We start from the raw sequence: 21,085 nt of genomic DNA, 5'->3' as shown, positions 1-21,085 counted from the left end.
TGTTAGTTGTTGTTAATTAATTATATACGTGAAAACAATTATTTTTGCTACTTAATTTTAACTCAATCATGATTGTCCTAATTATGCTAACGTAGCAAACAACTATTTATCAGGCACAATATTATTTTGAGAAAGACTTCATGCAAGAGTGAATGTCATATTTTACCGACTAGTTATTATTCTAATGACAGTTGTCACACTAAATATTAAAAGAAGTCTCGAGTTATAATCCCCTCTTTTATTAGTAAAAAATTAAAATAACTCCCGCTATTTATATACAATTTTGTAGAGCAATAAATTTCTACCTCTCATCACAATAGCCAAAAGGGATAAGTATTGAAGGGTTTCTAAAAATCTTTGAGAAAATGTTACAAGTCATGTTTTGACACCTTCAACTTATGTGTGATAGAGCCAGAAAGGTGTTGGCCAACAAAATGAGGGCCACAAAGATGGCATCTACATATTGGAGATGCTTTAACAATGACAATTTCATTTGTGCTAGCCTTTAGGACTTTTGGACTCAATGAAACAAGGAGTTGGTTTTTTTTTTTTTCCTTTTTTTTTCTTTTTGAGTATTAGTTGCTTTCGAGTATTCTCTTTACTTGCTAGTAGCATTCGTCTTTTTCTTTTTTTGGTTACATTGGAGTTCGACTTTGGGGTTCGAACTAGGGTGTCATGGGGGGGTGGAGGAAGCCATCACCATTGTGGTGGGAGTTTTTATGGAAAACGAATCAAGGGAAATGTACATAAACCGAGAATCACTATTTGAGCTGAAAATTAATCACGAAACAATTTCGTGTGGGGGTTGAAACATTGTAGCTAGCTAGTTGTATATTTTGCATCACAAGTAATAAATTTAATCAAACCCAAGCTGTAACATTAATTAATTCTACTAAGAACACATTATGATCTCAACTCAACTTGTTTAGTTAATATATTAACCATGACGAGATTTAAGTAAGGAACTCAACTCATCATTTTACTTTTAATTTAATTTAGTTATAATGGAATTTTAAAGTAACACATTAGGTGGATCGTAGAAATGAAATTTGGACATCTCAAAATTTCCTGTGAAAGTCCGATATTCAGTCGACAAATATCATTTTAAAGTCGTCAAATAAAATACTTTGGCCATATGGGATTTCTAAATCACATGTGACCCCGAATCTCATGTGATCGATTGTTAAAAATTAGCGGGATATGTTAATTCTTTAATCCACAATCCACAACTACGCATTAGTTGTTACTTAAAAAAATATTAAAAAAAATATAAACACCTACGCATTGGGTGGATCTCGTAGAGAATGGTGTACATTTTGAGTGAAACGATGCAAATTGAAGCTTAATTGGGATTTGCAAATGAAAAATAAAAAATTATAGTTGAGTTTGTTAACCGGATAGGTGGAGGCACGACTTGGTCTTGGAAAATACCAGCTGCATTACTCTTGTGTAAATTTGACCTTGTTATGTTGCAATGGTCGTTGTACCTACTTTACCAAATTTAAAAATGGAATTATTCATTTTTGTTGTTATTTTTATTTCGTCTAGGAAGACTTTCCAATGTGATAATGTTGTCTCTCACCTTTCAAGCCACAATTACATCATGCAAGACACTCAGAATGAAATTCTGTTGACCAAAATAATTAATATTGATACTTTAGGTTTGCATAGTCGTCTACTTTAATTTTGTCTTTTTAAATTTATTGATTTTAGATGTCTTTGTAGCACAAAATGGATCTAAAATAGGCACGACATGTGTTAGACAAAATCCCATTGATTAGTTGTATATTCCCTAATTATAGCATAGGAATATTGTACATTATTTCTTTTCTGTAATAGATCTCCTTTATTGCCATATAATGGTTGTGTAACGCTGTAAATATTCATTCAAGGAATATCAAATACTTTTCCATATTCTTTGTCTTTCTAAATTTAATATGGTATCATAGCAACCCTAGCTCTTGAACCTTCTCATCCTCCATAGCCGTCATACAACCTATTAATCAAAATCAAAATTTCATCTTTTCAACATCTCCATGGGAACTCCAGATTCTTCAACCTCATCAAATACCCACAATCGCTATTACATTCATCATGGAGAAAATCCCAATCAATCATTAGTCACTGAATTGCTCAACAGTGAAAACTATGCCACTTGGAGTTGATCTGTACAGATGGCTCTCTCTGCCAAAAACAAACTTGGCTTCATCAACGGCAAATTCGAGGCTCCATCGTCAACCAAGCAACTAGAAGAATAAGAGTTGTGGGAGCGTTGTAACAATATGATTCTTTCATGGCTCGTGCATTCGGTAGCTCCAGATCTTGCATCTAGCGTTGTCTTTGCAGCAACAACCCATGAAGTGTGGGAAGATTTTCGTGAGCATTTTGCTCAAGGTAACATACCTAGAATCTATCAAATCCAGAAGGCAATTGCTTCACATACGCAAGTTACATCTACCGTCGCTGCTTACTTCACTAAATTAAAATCTTATTGGGATGAGCTTTTAGTTTACCGTCCTCCTTTAACTAGTAAACACACCAAAGTCCAAGTGATGCAGGACGCATATGACCTAAATTTATTAGTTTCCTAATGTATTTGTTAGTTTCCTAAATTCTCTAGTTTTCCCAATTCTAGTAGGATTTCTACTTTTCCAGATTTCCAGATTTCTAGTTTTAAGTTTCCTATTTTATTTGGGTTAGGATTTCCCTTTAAGCAAGGGATTTTTATCCTATTATGTCTAGGTTTTAGTTTGCTAAAAATACCCCCATGTAGTTGTTTAAAATTCAGATTTGGATATTGAGTAAAACTTCTCTTAAAACTATGTGATTTCTGTTCTTCCTTCTCGGTTCTCTGATTTCGGTCCTTTCTTTCGTCCATTCGATCTATATTTTCGTCTCCTCGATCTTTTAAATTCTTCTATGTTCTATTGTTTGAGTGCTTAATCTAATACGTACGGGCTGTACTACATCAATTGGTATTCAGAGCCTCTTGCTCCGCCGTTATTACTCTGCTTCGTTGCCTCTCCTGGTCGTCATGGCTCCCAACATCACCGTTGCCAATTTGGCTGACCAATTTCAGGAATTCAAGGCGAAAATTTCTACTGATGTCACTAATTTGGACAATCAGTTCGCCAAATTGATGGCTGATCAAAAGGCTGAATTTTCGTCCATGTCCACAGATATTGCTAAGTTACAAGCTTCCGTGACGCTGCTCGTCAACCACATCTCCACCACGACTCTTGAACCATCCTCCACATCCACTATTCTCTCAAGTTCGTCTACACCGTCTCTACAAGCTGGTCTCCTTCCCAATCCATCTAGGGATTCCAAGTTCCAAGGCCAGCTGGGCCTTCCATCCTCCTTTGGGGGGACATCTATGGTTCGGTCTGAACCCATTTTTTCCGCAGGATTTGCTTCTACACCACATTATACCCAACATACAATGGGTTCTCCTCTGGTGGAAGCCACTATCCCTCCCCCGCCACCCCGACCCAAAGAACAGAACATCGTCCACAGAAACTTGGGTTTTGAGATCGCCCGTCATGCTAAGCCTACTGCTCCTGACTTCGATGGTCACGGGGATCCTACTCTCTTTGTTGATTGGATATCGGCTATGGAAGATTATTTTGAATGGTATGATATGTCCGATGCACAACGGATTCGGTTCGCCAAACTCAAACTGGTAGGCGCCGCAAAGCAATACTGGAAGGCTACCGAGCACCATCTTCAACAACTCGGACAAATTCCTGTGATTTTATGGGATGAGATGAAATTGAAACTCCGAGAACAATACCTTCCATCCTTTTATCGTCACCAATTGTTAGATCAATTATGGACTCTTTCCCAGGGTACTTCAACAGTCCAAGACTATTATTCCCGCTTTGTGGAGCACAAATTACGTTCTGCCGTGCAGGAAGAGCTTGCAGTTACAGTTTCTCGTTTTATTCATGGCCTCAGGGATGATCTCAAACACGAGGTAAGTAGGTCACGTCCGGATGTGTTGGAGGACGCATATTGCCAAGCCTTGGGAGCTGAGACATATTTTTCGCCACAACATTCAGGATATTCTAGTCACCTTGCAACCGCCAACCAAACTCTTCCCACTACGGATATGCAAACGGGGTTTTCAGGACCATCTAACCCACCTGCACCACCACCTCACAAAGGACCGGCTGTTTCCACTAATGCTCGCATTGAATGCTTCCATTGCCATGCCAAAGGACATATTGCCTCTCGTTGTCCGCAGCGAACTTTAACTATCAACGCTTCCCCTAGTGAGATTTGTGAGATTGTGGAGCCTCTCGAAGCTGTCTATGATCCGGACATCGATGATTGCTGACCCTCGTCCCCTATTATTCATACTTGCAGTCGGCATTGTCGTCATTAATTTACTTTTTGTGGTTGTTTACTTGTTGGAGTCGAGTTCTTTTCGCCGGGAGAGAATGATGCAGGACGCATAAGACCTAAATTTATTAGTTTCCTAATGTATTTGTTAGTTTCCTAGATTCTCTAGTTTTCCCAATTCTAGTAGGATTTCTACTTTTCCAGATTTCCAGATTTCTAGTTTTAAGTTTCCTATTTTATTTGGGTTAGGATTTCTGTTTAAGCAAGGGATTTTTATCCTATTATGTCTAGGTTTTAGTTTTCTATAAATAACCCCATGTAGTTCTTTAAAATCCAGATTTGAATGTTGAGTAAACCTTTTCCTAGAACTCTCTGATTTCGTCCCTTCGATCTATATTTTCTTCTCCTTGACCTCCGATATTCTTCTTTGTTCTATTGTTTCTGCCCTTTGTCTCGTCTTTTCGATCTATATTTCTTCTTCTCGATCTCTTATATTCTTCTCTATTCGATTGTTAAGTGATTAATTTAATACCTACGGGCTGTACTGCATCAATTGTGATGCAGGACGCATATGACCTAAATTTATTAGTTTCCTAATGTATTTGTTAGTTTCCTAAATTCTCTAGTTTTCCCAATTCTAGTAGGATTTCTACTTTTCCAGATTTCCAGATTTCTAGTTTTAAGTTTCCTATTTTATTTGGGTTAGGATTTCCCTTTAAGCAAGGGATTTTTATCCTATTATGTCTAGGTTTTAGTTTGCTATAAATACCCCCATGTAGTTGTTTAAAATTCAGATTTGGATATTGAGTAAACCTTCTCTTAAAACTATGTGATTTCTGTTCTTCCTTCTCGGTTCTCTGATTTCGGTCCTTTCTTTCGTCCATTCGATCTATATTTTCGTCTCCTCGATCTTTTAAATTCTTCTATGTTCTATTGTTTGAGTGCTTAATCTAATACATACGGGCTGTACTACATCACCAAGCCATAGAAAAACAAAAGGAGCAAGATCGGTTAATGTAGTTTTTCATGGGACTTAATGACTCTTATAATGTTGTCCGAGGACAACTCCTTATGAAGTCTCTTCCAAATGTGTGTTAAGCATACAATTTTGTCACTCAAGAGGAGAAACAACGAGAAATTGGAAACAATTCAATTGTCAAAATTTTTTCAATAGCAGCGGCTGTCCGAAATTTCAAGAATTCCAACAACAAATTTTCCAGTAACTCATTTCTCATTCTTCCTCTAATTCCAACAGTGAGGGATTATTTTTTAGATATTGCAAGAAGGACACGCATAAAATTGAGACATGTCCTAAACTCCATGGGTACCCACCTGTGCACCCACGCCATGACCCAAATTTCAAGTCCAAAGCTCGCCAGCCAAACCAAGGCAATAGTCATAGATAAGGACAACACATGGACCAGCCCCCCACCATGCTTTCCATGCCGTCCATGCAACAAAAAATGCCGCTAGTTCCTAGTCTACCAATGGCTATAATCCTCATGGCTCCACTCCTATTTTGTCTTCCCATGGGTCTATCAACACCTCTGACAGCCATTCTTTTCAAACTATTAATCTAGGACTCTCCACCGAGCAATATAATTAGTTGACCACTATCATGGCCAATATAGCCCACTTGCCTAAGGGTAATATCGATGCATATGCAAATGCATCAGGTCTGTATAACAATCCCTCTATTCATTCCATTTTTTTTGACTGTTGGATTCTAGATAGTTGTTATGTTATGTTAACTCGCAATTGTACGGGCCAATTAGTAGTACAGCAGGACAAGATCAAGGTCGTACTCACGAGGACTGAGAAGTTAAACTTAGTTATGTACTTAGATTACCAAATTCAAGAAAGTAGGAAGTGAAGTCTAAAACATAATTTAAAGTGAGAGTGATTGTGATTGTGGTCAAAACAAATGAAGCAAAATGAAATTGTAAACAAAAGCAAAGTAAGCAAATGCAACAAAGGGTGGTTTTGAAGGTTGAAAAACAGATTTGGAGAGTAGGGCATTCGATTCACCATAACAATTCAATTCTAGGTTATAAGGATTCAAGTGACAAGTCAAATTCATATTCAAAGATTGATTCTAGCTAAAGTACGATTAAGCCATGGTGTCTGGTCCTAACCTTGTATTCCTAATTCCCTAATTAGATCCTTGTTGTCGAACCTAAATTAAGCATTAGAAATCTATTAAGCATAGAAGAATGTTTTAAACAACCAAGCATGTATCTAATCCCTGTTGTCGAATGTCCATACATACTCTTCTTATTCATAGTTCAATTAGAAATAAAGCATACGATGTCTACCCTTAATTCCAACCAAGATACACAAATCTGAATGGTAGCTAGGCATTTCGATTAGCATATAGGTAGGTAGGCATAATGAATAAGAACATGAATCATGAATTAAACTTGAAACTTGAAATTTATAAACCCAAAATATTCATGTTAGGTTACATCCCCTAGTTATGGATTTAGCTACTCATAATGGGAAAGAAACTTAAACAAAAATGAGAAAACACAATGAATGCAATAAGAGTAGAAAAACCCTTTTCTGAAGTTCTTGTGTTGTCCAATGCTTCTCTAAGAGCTTTCCACGTCTAATGCTTCTCCAAGAGCTTCCCCACGTCTAGAAGGATGTATGAAGGATATGCAGGTGATTTTGGATGAGTTTAAGTGAGTGGTGATGGCTAAGAAAGAGGAAATTTGTAGGGAAATGGAAGGAAGGCTTGCTGGAATTGTTTTGGTGATTTGTGGCTATTTAGAGCTTTGGGTTAATTGCTAGAGTGTTTGGGGTTGTGGGAGTGTGGAGGATGAAGTGAAAGATGGATGTTGTGGGAGTGTGAATCCCAGGATGTGGAATGGAAGTGGTATTTATAGAGAGAATGAAAGGAGAATTTTGAATTGATTTATGCCTTCATGAACAACACTCACTTCACCAACCTCACCTTACACACCAATGCAATAGAATTCTGAATTGATTTGGCTATTGCACTTCACCAACAAATCCCACCAGAAACCATAGCTCATACATAGCTCATCATGACCAAGCTACAATAAGCTCATCCTTAGGTCAGCATGACTAGCAACTTCATGGGCTCATGAATTGGGCTTCCCTTAAGCAATTGATGACTTTGAGTCGTCCATCTTGAAGTTCAGAATGTCATATTTCCAACCACATGTCATTTGGGCCAATCCAAGGTCAGAGGAAGAAGTTAAGGCTGAAATGAATTGCTAACTCAGTTTGCACGTTTTTGCACCATTTTGCACCTTTTCTTGTCCAAAGCCACCATTGCTACCTAAAGCTTAATGAACTGAATGATAAACACAAAAGAGATTAAAAGCATAAGTTTAATTAAAAAACATAACGAAATCATAAGCTATAAGGGTACAAAATGATATACAATTATGAACCGATCAAATACCCCCAGACCTAGATTTTGCTAGTCCTCGAGCAAAACAAAACAAAAGAATGACAAAAATTAAACAAGAAGTTAACTAGACCACTTCCGCAGGTAACTCGATTGCATTGAGCATATGCAACAAGCCTTTAAACCTCTAGGCATCCCTTGTAGGAGGAGTTGCATCTCCTGAGGGTTTAACTGATACGATACCCACAAATGCTTTACCGACTCTATAAAACAAAGTGGTTAGAAAATGCTTTGAAATCAACTAATGAATATGAAAGAAAACTTTAGTCATACCTCCAAGACAATAGAGTTGTCAAGATAGGTGATCAATTAGTGTGTAAAGTGGAAGCTATAGCTCAAAGGCACATGGCTTCAAAGCAAGCACACTGAAACCTTGAAGAAAGAACATGCTTCAACTCTAATTCTTGCAGATAGCACTCAATCACTCAGAACCTAAGGTTTTACTCTCTCAAGCAAGTATAAGTGAGTGTATGAAATAGAAGCACAAGTTTTGGTTAGATCTCATGAAAGGAATCAAATACTAAGAATAGAGATACACACATACATACCAGCAGCCATGAATACATCCTCAAAGATCAGCTAGGTCTTTCACAAGGTTGTTATAAAAGGCTAAGGTTAGGGGAAATGGAAGAATGGGAAGGAAGAACAAGTAAAACTTAAGAACATACCAAGGTTTCTTCATTGATCTCCAAGGTATCATTGATTTTGAATGGCAGGACTGCAAACTTCATGGTATCACCTAGCATAGACCCTATTTTTCACACCAGATCAAAACACATTCTCTTTAATATTTCTTATTTGCTGATTTGAGCAGCATCTTCTTTAACTTCATTGCACAGATTCACACCAATTTTCATTTAGGTACATGGCAGCAACTTCCTTGCTTTAAACTTTATCTTGGCACACCTTGGTATATTTCTAAGCTATAGGGTATAGCTACAATAGGTTAAATATCTCAGATTGAGATACAAAGGTAGGGGAAATTATGAGGGTGATAGAAGAAAATGGCTTAAAGTGTTTGGCTACAAAAAGGCTGATGGAACACACATATGGGTAGGGTGAAAAGAAAGCACATAGAATGGTTATGCACACATAGCCTAGCATCACTTTAATGAGTTCATTCATGAGTGAGAGCAGGCACATGATATCTGCAAAAGAGAATCATCCTTAGTATTCAATAAAAATGGACAATGAGAGCATTTAGAATGAATTGAAGAAAATAAGTAGGGATGAGAAATAGAAACACTTTAGACCCTCTCAAGAAAGCAAATAGGCTCGATATAGCTCACTAAGGTAGTCTCCACTATTCTCCTTCAAGAATTTGAGCATGGTACTTTAGCCACCAAAATTCTAAGAGCAAAAGCTTTTTGAAGTGCAAAAATTCTGATATGAAAACCTCAATGGCAGCTCCATAGCATTGATTGTATGACATTGTAAAAAAAAAAATAGTGACAAAAGAACAAAATTTGAAAACCTTCCCCCCAGACATGAATTGAACATTGTCCTCAATGTTAAAGTATAGTAAAGATGATTGAGAACATGTAAATGATAAAGGGAAAAGCTAAGAAAAGGTTTAGAAAAACTCCCTCTTGATGCAATTAGGTCAACCGCTACTAAGCACCTTCTTCTTGAACACACGGGTTGCCTCCCAAGAAGCGCCTTAGTTAATGTCTTGGCAAGACATTATGCCACTTATGATGAATTGGTTAGTTTTGGATCAATACACTTATGCATAGCAAGATATTTCACCCAACTTCTTCCCCTTTTCCTTCGCTTCCTTTGTTTTTTTTTTTCCTTTTTCTTTGTTTGTGTAGGGAGTGCAACATTGAACATTGGGGTGACAATGGATGGTTCCAATTTCGTAGAGAATAGTCCAAGAGGCTCAAGTGATAGCCCAAAAGATGGTGGGCATGGCTAGAACACTTCTAGGGCCGCCACCACTTCTTGAAACTCTAGTTCAACATGATCTTCCTCTTCTTGTGAAATGACAACTTTTATGGCATCATTGGACTGTTTCTGCAACATCTTGGAAGAAACTTCATCATTCACAACATCAATTGAAAAACAAGTATCAAGAGAGATAGAAGTTTGAGATGGTAGATCAAACACTTTAAATTCAGCAGTTTCACCCAACACAGTCATGGAGAGGGTGCCATCTTTCACATTGATAATTGTGTTTGTAGTGGCCATAAATGGTCGTCCTAAGAGAATGGGTTCAACACGATCTCTACTTGGGTTGTCCTCCATGTCCATCACTACAAAATCAGCAGGGAGAATAAGTGTATTAACTTGAACTAAATTATCTTCTACAATACCTTTTGGATATTTGATAGAATGATCAGCTAGTTTAAGACGAATTGAAGTTTTCTTCATCCCTCCCAAGCCAAGCTCTTGATAAACTGAATATGGCATTACATTGATGCTTGCTCCCAAGTCCAACATGGCTCTTCCAACCTTCTTGTCTTCAATGTTAATGGGAATGTTAAAACTACCAAGATCTTCTTGTTTTGGTGGAAGCTTGCTTTGCAAAACAACACTTACGTTCTTGTTAAGCTTTACTTCTTCATTTGGAGCAAAAATGAGCTTGTGAGTTTTCAAGTTCTTGATGAACTTTCCATATGCAGGAATTTGTTCAATAATATCAAGAAAATGCAAATTGATATTGACTTTACTCAAAATATCATAAATTTCTTTAAAATCCTTATCTTGCTTTACTCTCTTAAGATGCCCTAGAAATGGAATTGGTGGAACATATGGAGCAGGTGGCACGTATCTATCTTCTTAAAAAAGTGGTGGCATGAATTTGTGATCCCTTTTATGCAATTGGAATGGATTGGGTTCCTGAGAATCTGATTTGGCCTTAGGAGCATATTAGGACGTTTTGGGTTGTTGTCCTTCTATAGTTGTGATCTCCCCCTCTTCATCTTCATCTTCTACAACCACGACATCATTTGAAAGATTAGAACCAAATTTGTTATCAACAATCTTACCTGATTTAAGCATGTGAATAGCCTTGACTTCGTGGTTCTTTGGATTGATCACGGTTTAGCTTGGCCATTTCCTAGACTCTCTTCAAGATATATTTCAGCAGCTATTTGGCCTAATTAGACTTCCAATATGGAGACGGCAGCTTGTGTAGTTTGTTGAAAATTGGATTGGTTGATTGTCATTTGCTTCACTATATCCTCCAATGATGATGATTGTTGTGGCCCTTGGAATGAAGGGGGATTGGCTTGATTCTGGGTATTCCTCCATGAAAAGTTTGGATGATTCCTCCAACTTGGATTATAACTTTGAGAGTATGCATCATTTCTTAGACCTCGGTTATAGGAATTTACCAACTTAGCTTGCTCTTGCACAAATTCTAGATATGCAACCCCAAGTGGATAAGCCATGGTAGCATGATCATGAGTTTCACAGATGCTACAAACTTCCTTCGGAGGGTTTCTAGAGTTCAATGCAAGAAGGGCATCTAGTTTTTGTTCTAGTTTTGAAATCTGCACACTAGAAGCATTATTAGAACCACTAACAACACATTTACCTCTTGTATCGATGTATTAGGTCTCCATTGCTATCTCTTCAAAGAGTTCATACGTTTCTTCAAGAGTCTTGGTTTTATAAGAACCACCTGCAAAATTGGTGATCCAGGTGGATCTTTCAAGATAATTAAACAATAAATATCATTTAAATTAAATTCAATTGAATAACTTATCAACCATTAGACTCGAATGGTTTAAGAAGAAATGGTTCTCAACCATTTAAGAATTAATGGTTTGAATTACCTACGGAATTTAAACCACTTAACATTTGTGGTTTAAATTCATTTTATATTTTTAGCTTTCTATTCTAGGCATTTATGCTTGTATATAAACCATTGTAGTTGAATGAATTAAGCAAGTATAATTCAAAGCAGTTCTTTAGCTTCTTCCTTTTGTTTTCTCTAATTGTCTTAAAATTGCTCTCGTTCCCTTATTCCTATAAACTAGGAATTCATAGTTCTATCGACTAGAAGTTTTGGATCAAGTGGTATCAGAGCACCAGATCCAAGAGGGTGACGGTGTTTTATGGTCTCGACTCGCAACCAACGCAAAGCTTCTATAGAAGAACTTTTAGGTCCTTTGCTCGTACACCGAAAGCCAAGGTCCAAGAGAGACATTATGACTGGAGAAAACAAACAGGATACATCTAGTGATGGCGATCACATCACTAAGCTTGAGCAGCAAGTTGAAAACTTGTTTGCATCTCGTGGAGAATTTGAAGACTAGAAAACCTTCACGTCCATCAACTTCATATGAGCTTGATCAAAAGCTCAAGAAAAAGGTTGTTGAGGATAGCGAAGATGAAGACAACACACAAGCTAATCCAGTGAAAAATGAAGCTGAATCATGTGACAAAAAAAATTCTATTGATACTTTAAAACTTGATTTTAAGGTTGATATCCCTATATATAAAGGAGATGTTGATCCTAAAAAGCTAGATAACTAGATAGATATATTAGAAACTTATTTCACAGTTTATAAGTATTCTCATGTGCAAAATATTAAATTTGCGAGTTTGAAACTTTCAAGCCATGCCCTTACATGGTGGAAGTCCTATCGGAGACGGTATGATGTCTCAGAATTGACTTGGAAGAATGTCAAGATGCTTTTAAGAAAACAATTTTATCCAGTTATAAAGATGAAAGATGGTATAAGTGGCAACACTTCAGACAAAGATTTAGGCAGCCTGTACAAGAGTATACAATAGAGTTCCATAACCAAGCTATGATTCTGGACATTGACGTCGACGACTACAACGTTTTCATGAAGTATACCAGAGGTCTTGCCGACTACATACGGAAAGAACTAAAATTGTTCATTGTAGATACTATTCAAGAAGCTACTGTGAAGGCCATCGCCATTGAGGCGAAAAATAAAAGAACTGACAAGAAGGATGACAGATCAAAACCTATCAACAAAATTGACTGGCAGAAAAAGGGGAAGCAGAGTAAGGAAGGTCAGACACAGAAGGTCTACTGTGATCACTGTCAAACCAGCAGACATGCCAAAGACAAGTGCTGGATACTCCATCCTGAGTTGAGGCCAAAGTGCGAGAAAAAAAACCAGGGGAGAAATGACAGAAAAGCCACCTTAACTGCACAACAGGCAGAAGAGCTTCCAGAGTTGAAGCAACCTAATGTTACACTTACCCTTATGACAAGACTAGTAGATACTGAAGACACGTACAACCGTGAAGAGTTGTTTCATGTGAATATTCATGTGAAGCAAAGTGTTGTACAAGCTAGCATTGACCTAGGAAGTCAGAAAAAACTTGATTTTAGAGGCTTTAATAAGAAAAATGGGTTTAGACACCACACCACATCCTAAGTCGTACCCACTAGGATGGATTCAGAAGGACGTTGACTTACAGATCATGAAGCAATGTACCTTCGAATTTGCTATCACCAATCGATATATTGATGAGGTGACATGTGAGGTGGTTCCTTTGGATGTTTGCCAAGTCATATTAGGTAGTCCATATTTATGGGACCGAGATGCCATCCACTATCGGAGGCTTCGCAAGTATTCACTTGTGAAGGATGGGAAGGAGTTTCACATCAACGCTTGCAAGCCTCAAGCTACAAATAATTTGCTTACAGATAATTTGCTAACAGCTAACCAAGCCAAGAGGTTAGTCAATTCATGTGGGTGATTCGTTTTGTTGATGATTCGATCGCAAGATCAGAGTTATGGAGCTTGACATTGTCTACATTGTCTTTATCTCCTACGCAATGCTCAGACATAGGGAAATTACAAGAGAAGTTCAAGGACTTATTTCTTGATGTGCAAGGTTTGCCACCATGAAGAGCTGTGGAACATGAGATCCAGTTGGTAGGAGATTCACCTCTAACAAACTTGGGTTTGTATCGTACTTCTTTGACGGAATTTGACGAGATCAAGAAGCAAATTCAGGGACTTCTTGAACAAGGAGTCATCAAACCTAGCCGCTCACCATGTGGTTCGCCAGTGTTACTTGTGCCTAAGAAAGACGAAGGCTGGCGTATGTGTGTTGATTATATGGCACTCAACAAAATAACTATCAAGAATTGGTATCCATTGTCGAGGATTGATGACCTGCTAGATCAACTACACGGTACACGCTACTTCACTAAGCTTGATATCAATTCTGGCTACCACCAAGTCTGCATCCATGAAGAAGATACTTGGAAGACTGCATTCAAAACAAAGCAGGGACTGTTTGAGTGGTTAGTCATGCCCAAGGTCTTAAATATCAGAGGTATCGGAAATATCGGAAGTCAAAAAACACAGAAATATCGCAGGAAATATCGGGATATTATCGGTATCGGAAAAAATTGAATAAAAACCACGGAAATTGTAAGAAAAACTTGGAAATTTTTATTGAAACTTTGCAGGATGTTTATTTAGTCAATTATCTATTAGTTTATCACAAAAAATTGGAAGGAAATGCATTGCATGATGGATTTAACTGATTTAAGTTGATTATATAGCGAGCTAGCAAACACCGTAAGTGTAGAAAATATGTAGTAATTAATGAAAGAAGATTAAACACACCATAATCATTTATATATAATGAATTACTACAATATTTAACACTTTATACATTGCATGGTAAGATACACGAGTGACTTAGTACCACATAGAGTTCTTATGAGGTTCAAAATTTTCACTATATTCATCATCTCTATGTGTAGAGTAAGTATATTTTGAAGATTCACTACTACAAAAAAGGCAAAAGACGATGGAAATTCACCGTCGTGTATCGGGTTTTCAAACCGTCGTAAAATCCACCGACATCTTTTGCAAAGTAAAACCACGACGCGAAATCACCGTCGTTGTAATGACAAACAACGTCATGAACAAAAAAAAATCGACGTCTGTATACTGAAAAATGAACCAAAAAATTATCGTGGAAAAGAATAGACGACCTATTTTATACAAACTCCGTCGTTTAAATAAATACAATACGTCATTAAATAAATTAAATCCGACGTTATTTAAACATACGACGTCCAATGTATTTATATAACCGTCGTGAAATACTTTTTCCACTTCGTTTTTTCCATTAATATTGACGTGGAAATAGCGGTTAGGGTACATCACCGTCGTTGTTCTAACAAACAACGTCATTACCAACAACAAAAAACCGACGTCTGTATACTGAAAAATGAGCCAAAAAATTGTCAAGGATAAGAATAGACGACCTATTTTATACAAACTCCGTCGTGTAAATAAATACAATACGTCTTTAAATAAATAAAATACGACGTTATTAAACTATACGACGTCGGGAATATTTATATAACCATCGTGAAATTGTTTTTCCACTTCATTGTATATAAAATAAACGACGTGGAAAATATGTTAAGCTCATGACTTACGACATATTTATTTCTATAAACGTCGTCGTATTTTATATACAACGTCGTCATCATGTAAAAGACAGCCGTGTTTCTCTATTTATACGTCGTCTTTACCAAAATAATAGTCGTCTAATATATCTGAGACGGCGAAGTTTTTCAGCCAATCGATGTGGAAAATATATGTAACGACATAAGAATAAAAAAAGAGACGTGTATATTTAATATAACGTTGTTTTTGTAAAAGAACGACGTCAAAATATCTTTTTACGTCGACAAATTTACCTCTGGATATCAAATTACGTCATGAATTGTTTATTTTTTACTTCGTTTTTTATATAACAAGCGATGTGGTAAAATTTTAAAACGACGATTTTTGATTTGTTACGGACGAGTTCATGCTCTAAGACGTCGTCTTTTCTAACGTTCAGGTTCGATATCTATCCTTTTAGACGTCGGTATTATGGTACTGGAGTCGTGTTATTTGTAATTACATGTCGGCTCTTTATGCTTCTCCGACGTGATATCGTTAATAACTGTTTCACAATACCGTCGTCTTTCTTCAATTTTACTTCGCTTTTAGACGTCGGTAAATTCAATGTCGTCGTTGAATGCTCCAAAACGTCGTTTTTTATTGACAATTTTATGAAAACAGACGTCTGTTTTTCACAATTTTATGAGGACCGTCGTTTTATAATACTGAACCAGTATTTTATGTACTGATTGTTTTGTGGCCAAAACCTGCATAATGAAAGTGAAGAAAACACATTACAATTTATTACAAAATTAATGTCATACAGTAGTGCTGTTTAGGGCATAAGTAATTTCATAAATTACAAGAGCATCAGTCAATCCATATATCTTCACACCCATCTCGAATATTTTGACTCCCAAACTCACCCACTAGTTCATCAAATGTGTCAACATTTGGCATCCCTCTAGTAAATGGCTCACACTCAATTCTCACATCACCTAAGACATCATCACCAATAACATCATTATATTCTCTATTAGGCGCTGATAACACTACCGACCAACCATGATGCATCGGGTCGTCAACAAAAAATACTTGTTTGACTTGAGAAGCCAAAACAAATTGGTCATTCCTATGTCCAATTTTACTCAAATCTACAAGGGTAAATCCAAGTTCGTCGACTACAAGGCCGGAAGTACTATCTATCCAATCACACCTAAAGACTAGGACTGTAAACTTTTGGTAGTCAAGGTCCCAAATTTCACTACTACAAAAAAGGCAAAAGACGACGGGAATTCACCGTCGTGAATTTGGTTTTCAAACCGTCGTAAAATCGATCGACGTCTTTTGCAAAGTAAAACCACGACGCGAAATCACCGTCGTTGTTATAACAAACAACGTCATTAACAACCAAACAACCGACGTCTGTATACTGAAAAATGAACCAAAAAATTGTCCTGGAGAAGAATAGACGACCTATTTTATACAACCTCCATCGTGTAAAAGAATACAATACGTCTTTAAATAAATAAAATATGACGTTATTAAATCATACAACGTCCAATGTATTTATATAACCGTCGTGCAATAGTAATGCCACTTCGTTTTTTACATTAATATTGACGTGGAAATAGCGGTTAGGGTAAATGACCGTCGTTGTTATAAGAAATAACGTCATTTACAAAAAAAAACCAACGTCTGTACACTGAAAAATGAACCAAAAAATTGTCATGGAGAAGAATAGACGACTTATTTTATACAACATTCGTCGTGTAAAAGAAAACACTACGTCTTTAAATAAATAAAATATGACGTTATTAAATCATACGACGTCGAATATATTTATATAACCGTCGTGAAATAGTATTGTTACTTCACTTTTTATTGACGTGGAAATAGCGGTTAGGGTAAATGACCGTCGTTGTTATAACAAATAACGTCATTTACAAAAAAAAACCGACGTCTGTACACTGAAAAATGAACCAAAAAATTGTCATGGAGAAGAATAGACGACTTATTTTATACAACATTCGTCGTGTAAAAGAAAACACTACGTCTTTAAATAAATAAAATATGACGTTATTAAATCATACGACGTCGAATATATTTATATAACCGTCGTGAAATAGTATTGTTACTTCACTTTTTCCATTAATATTGACGTGGAAATAGCGGTTAAGGTAAATCACCGTCGTTGTTATAATAAACAACGTCATTTACAAAAACAACCGACGTCTGTATACTGAAAAATGAACCAAAAAATTTTCATTTAGAAGAATAGACGACCTATTTTATACAAACGCAGTCGTGTGTATGTATATACTACGTCTTTAAATAAATAAAATACGACGTTATTAATATTTACTACGTCTTATATATTTACATAACCGACGTGGAAAATATGTTAGGCTCATGACTTACGACATATTTATTTCTATAAACGACGTAGTATGTGATATACAACGTCGTGATCATGTAAAAGACAGCCGTGTTTCTCTGTTTATACGTCGTCTTTAGTAAAATAATTGTCGTCTAATCCATCCAAGACGTCGGTATTATTGTACTGAAGTCATGTTATTTGTAATTACATGTCGGCTCTTTATCCTTCTCCGACGTGACATCGTTAATAACTATTTCACAATAACGTCGTCTTTTTTCACTTTTAGTTCGCTTTTAGACGTCGGTTAATTCAATGCCGTCGTTGAATGCTCCAAAACGTCATTTTTGATTGACAATTTTATGGCAACAGACGTCTGTTTTTCACAGTTTTATAAGGACCGTCGTTTTATAATACTGAACCAGTATTTTATGTACTGATTGTTTTGTGTCCAAAACCTGCATAATGAAAGTGAAGAAAACACATTACAATTTATTGCAAAATTAATGTCATACAGTAGTGCTGTTTAGGGCATAAATAATTTCATAAATTACAAGAGCATCATTCAATCCATATATCTTCACACCCATCTCGAATATTTTGACTCCCAAACTCACCCACTAGTTCATCAAATGTGTCAACATTTGGCATCCCTCTAGTAAATGGCTCACACTCAATTCTCACATCACCTAAGACATCATCACCAATAACATCATCATTATATTCTCTATTAGGCGCTGATAACACTACCGACCAACCATGATGCATCGGGTCGTCAACAAAAAATACTTGTTTGACTTGAGAAGCCAAAACAAATTGGTCATTCCTATGTCCAATTTTACTCAAATCTACAAGGGTAAATCCAAGTTCGTCGACTACAAGGCCGGAAGTACTATCTATCCAATCGCACCTAAAGACTGGGATTGTAAACTTTTGGTAGTCAAGGTCCCAAATTTCTTGAATGACACCATAAAAACCCATATTTGAGAGAATTGGGTTTTTATCCTTGGCACTAGCAACTTGCATGGTATGTGCAAGTAAATAAACTCCACTATTTTGAACTGTCCGCACATCATCTTGTGCCTTGATGTTAAATTTAACACCTTTAATAAGATAGCTCCTATATAATGGCACTGCCATGTTTGGACCAGCTGCTAGCCACCTTAAATTTTCTGATACCCCATGATTGCCTCCCTCATCAAGTTCACTTTGAACCTGCAAATTAATCATATCTTAATTCAATCTAACATAGAAAGAAGAAAATTAAAAGTCCAATATGTTATTGAATAACATATACCTTGAAGTGTAGCCATTGAATGAAAGTGCTATTGTGCTTATCTTGCAGCCACTTTGTTCTCTTTCTAAATTTTGGATAAGCGGCCTTGATGTGGATCATATGTTCCCTACATGACACGAAAAATTCAAGCATTACGGTCCCAAACATATAAGATAAACATAAGGAATAATTTAAAATGGAAACTTAAGGAATAAAACTCATACTCGATATAAGGTAGAACTTCCTCCGTATTCTCCAAGACATATAGATGTGCTTGGTTCAACAGGTCCCGATCAACTAAGCTCACTGTGCAACCTGATAATGGCTTTGAAACTCCTATCTTCTGACTTGATGGCACTCCAATTGTACTAATATCAGATAAATGTTCAGTGCAATATTCTACAGCTTCTTCAGCTATATAACGCTCCGCAATGCAACCTTCGGGATGAGTACGGTTCTGAACATACCCTTTTAGAACTTTCATATATCTTTCGAACGGAAACATCCATCTAAAATAAACTGGCCCACATAGACGAACTTCTCTAACAAGATGTACTACTAGATGAACCATGATATCGAAGAATGAAGCTGGAAAGTATTTCCAATACTCAAGATCAAAGAATTTTGACTTCTTCTTCCAACAAATTCTGTCACCATCATTTTCACCTCCACCTCCCCCTTTTTTCGATCCCCATATGTAATTAATATCTTCAACCATATGCAGCACTTCTTCTCCCCTTAATGGCTCCAAAGGCGTGCCATATTCAGGTTTCCCATTAAAAGCTGCACGTTGCCTTCTAAATGGATGATTAATTGGTAACCATTTTCTATGCCCAATGTAACAAATTTTGTGGCCATTTTTCAACCTATGACTAGGTGTATCATCGCCGCATATTGGACAAGCTTTATATCCTTTAACAACACAACCAGATAAGTTTCCATAGGCGGGAAAATCATTAATGGTCCACAGTAATGCAGCTCTGAGTGTAAAATATTCTCCTATGTGTGCATCATACACTCCTCTAATCCCATCCCACAAAGATTTTAAATCATCAATCAAAGGCTCCAAGTAGACGTCTATATCATTTCCGGGTTGTTTAGGACCGGAAATCAATAAAGTCAACATCATGAACTTTCGTTTCATGCACAGCCATGGTGGGAGATTATATGTAACTAAGATAACTAGCCAGCAACTATATCTGCTACTTAGAGAACTGTGGGGATTGAATCCATCAGATGAAAGAGCCAATCTCAAGTTTCTCGGCTCATTACCAAACTCGGGCCATTTATCATCAACAAGTTTCCAAGACGGGGAATCCGCCGGATGAGACATCTGATCGTCAATTGATTTTCTAGCAGCATGCCAAGTCAAATTCTTAGCTGTCTCATGTGATTGAAACATCCTTTTAAACCTTGGAATTGGAGGAAAATACCACAACACCTTCGCTGCCACACCCTCTTTCAAGAATCCATCTTTGGTTTCCTTCCACCTTGAGATACCACAAGTAGGACAATTAGTTGAATCTTCATACTCCTTCCTATACAAGATGCAATCATTGGGGCATGCGTGGATTTTCTCATAACTCAGCCCCAATGCACACAAAGTCTTTTTTGCCTCATACAAAGAGGCCGGTATTGTATTTCCTTCTGGAAGCAACTCGCCCTGAAGTATCAATAATTCTGTAAAACATACATCACGCATCCCATGTTTTGCCTTCAAATTATACAACTTCACTAATGCTGATAACTTGGTGTACTTTCTACAACCAGGGTACAATGGTTGATCTCCATCCCCAATCACATTAGCAAACTCATAAGGATCGGATCCAAAATCACCAAAATCATTATCATCCATCTCTATTTCTTCAGACACAAAACTGTACCTACTATGGTCATCATCTTCTTCAACATTTCTACTAGCATTACTAGTTGCAATTGGTTCCCAATGTTCTCCATGAAATGTCCAATTCTTATAGCTTTGGTCAACTCCATTAAAGTATAAGTGATCCCTTATAATTCCAACCCCAAACAATTTCAAATTCGCACATTTAACACATGGACAACGGATATGCGTTGTAGTTAGAAGATTTTCTACAGAAAATTGCAAAAATGCTTCCACCCCTAACTCATATGCCTTCGATCTTCTATCCGAGTGCATCCATGACTTATCCATCTCCGACACTATATCCTATTATCTATAATAAGGTGAAAAGACAAGCAATGACTATCACTTATAGCAGATTATATAAGGTTTTAATAGCAAATAATAGAGTAAACAGACGACGGTTTTTAAACAA

General features: G+C 36.8%; 1 pseudogene; it reads right to left on the bottom strand.

Annotated features, from left to right (window-relative positions):
- Positions 1–9,697: 9,697 nt before the first annotated feature.
- On the bottom strand, positions 9,698–10,953 carry LOC110769407 (uncharacterized; annotated as a pseudogene).
- Between the last annotated feature and the right edge of the window lie 10,132 nt (positions 10,954–21,085).

This window comes from Prunus avium, chromosome 7 (assembly GCF_965620075.1).
Source record: "Prunus avium chromosome 7, drPruAviu1.hap1.1, whole genome shotgun sequence".
Taxonomy (NCBI): domain Eukaryota; kingdom Viridiplantae; phylum Streptophyta; class Magnoliopsida; order Rosales; family Rosaceae; genus Prunus; species Prunus avium.
Note: the sequence above shows the minus strand (reverse complement) of the source record. Positions and strands in the feature narration are given on the sequence as shown.